The sequence below is a fragment of the Pteropus medius genome, unplaced genomic scaffold, assembly GCF_902729225.1.
Source record: "Pteropus medius unplaced genomic scaffold, Ma_sr-lr_union100, whole genome shotgun sequence".
In the NCBI taxonomy this organism is placed as follows: Eukaryota; Metazoa; Chordata; class Mammalia; order Chiroptera; family Pteropodidae; genus Pteropus; species Pteropus medius.
The window spans coordinates 48788381-48790501 of NW_024349800.1; positions in this window are offsets into that span (position 1 = coordinate 48788381).

Sequence of the window (2121 nt, forward strand, 5' to 3'; positions counted from 1 at the left end):
CACAAAAGGTGATGTTTTTTCTCATTTTCATTTTAAAAAGCACCAATGAATTAATTATGATGCCATTAATAGAATTCAATGTCATCTCACCATGAGATGCTGTTCTTAACATCCATGTTGAGAACCGTGGGACGAGCCAGTCCCCATGAACTGGGGCAGGTTTGGGGCTGGTGCTATTTATAGGCCCAAGCAACCGAATGTGGTTGTTTCTCTGGCAAGGCTGTAACCCCGAAACAAGAGTCTGTAGCCATCGGGAACCGAAACTGAGTCAGAAGCAAAAGTGACCTGCGCTGCTGTGATTTTCCTGCCTGTGGGAAAGCACGGCCAGGGAGAATAAACAGGTCAGTGGGTTGCTTGTTCACAAGTGCTGCCCAGAGCCTGAAGCCCGACAGAGAGAGCAAGACCCAGTGTGTATGTGTGTGGAAGCGGGGGTGGGGGGAACGCCCACAGACACATCTCATCTCTCATTCGTTAAGATCGCGGTGACTCATCACTTTGTCTTCCCAGTAATCCACACAGGGTCACCCTTCTAACGGCCACATCCACTGGCAGGACTTTTTAACAGGGGCATTCTGACTTTTCAAATAAAGGCCAAGGTCAACAGCAGAAAATCCTTTTTCTGGTCTGCAGTAGTAACAGCCACAAGCATCCTAGCTAGTGCTTTGCGAACTTTTCTTTTTTAATTCTCACCCCCCTGGGAGGCAGATGTTATTTGTTCCCATTTTACAGATGAGGAAAAGGAAACTCAGATTCAGTAAAGATCCATCAAGGCTCCCACCATGATGACCCTCCCTGCCCTCCCCCATTCGGCATCTGACGATCTCACACTCAGAGCTTAAATCGGCCATGGTGGGAGCAGTGACACATTGGAAACTGGCAAACAGTACAAATCAGAGCTCCTTCCTTGTTTCTCTTTTTAAAACTTCTGAAGAGCCAGGATTCAAATATAAGTCTCCCTCTTCCTCAAGCTAATATTCTTTCCAGTTCATCCCAGAAGAAATGGGCTCTCAAATGGAGCTCCGCCTGCCTGTAGGTACTGGGTCCTCAGGAAGCCAGCCCGCGACTGGGAGTGGGCTGAACACACTGGCTGCCCAGGTCTCTTGTGCCTCCTCCCCAGGAGACTCCAGGAGATGCCCTAATCATATCTAGGTATTATTAGTAAACACATCTGAGTCCTCGTCCTTGTCTGCGCTGAGCTAAAGATTCATTGAAATTACAAGGGCTGAGTAAGCTGGAGACAGGATTTATGAGGTAATAATAATGTGCTCTCATATATGGCACTTTCCATCTTCAAAGCATTTTATGGTCATTTACTAATTAGTCCTGGGCTGCACTGTGTGTAGTACAATGCTTGAGGATGGGCGGAACTAGCAAGAAATGTTTGAAAACATACAGGTGACTGTCACCCATTTACAGCACCACTTGCTTCTGTTGCTGTCTGCGGGGAGGGGTAGAAATAAAATCTCACAAATGCTGCTTCTGAATCCCCGACATCTGAAATAAGAAGTTGCTGGTATCACCTTCTGCTGTTTGGTTCCCCCTCAGAAAATCAGTCCAAAGCCTCGCCCTGTGCTAAGGGGGCCGAAAGTCTTTTTAAAAATCATATTATCTCCATGCTCACAAGCTTATGCAGAGCACATCATCCTTTACTGGGGGAAAAAAAATAAGCCCCCGTTTACTTGGGGTGTGGACACACGTGAGGAGCGGCCCTGGATGGCAGTGCTGTGGGCCTGAGTCTGGACAGCACACAGGCCAGTGATAACCCACACACCCTACGGGTCTTTCAGGTATAATTCGCACAGTACTGCCAAGGCCCCACTAGCTCTGCCATTAGCTTAGGGAGGGGTGAGGGGAGAGAGGGACAGATTCACGGACGTGTTCAGCAAGCTTTAATGACCGCCTCCTGGATCAGGATGGGCTGTCCCCACGGTGCACGCAGGGAGCTGGAGGAATAGGGGGGTGGTTGGTGCCACATCCCAGTGGTTCCTGAGCTCTAGCCTGGGGCCTGTCAGGGTGATGGCCGAAACTGCAGGTCGGTCAGATCCGTTCAGGCAGTGCCTTTTCCAATGGAGTACAGCCCCGCAGTGGGGAATGGTGGGTGTAAATCTCTCTCTCTCTCTC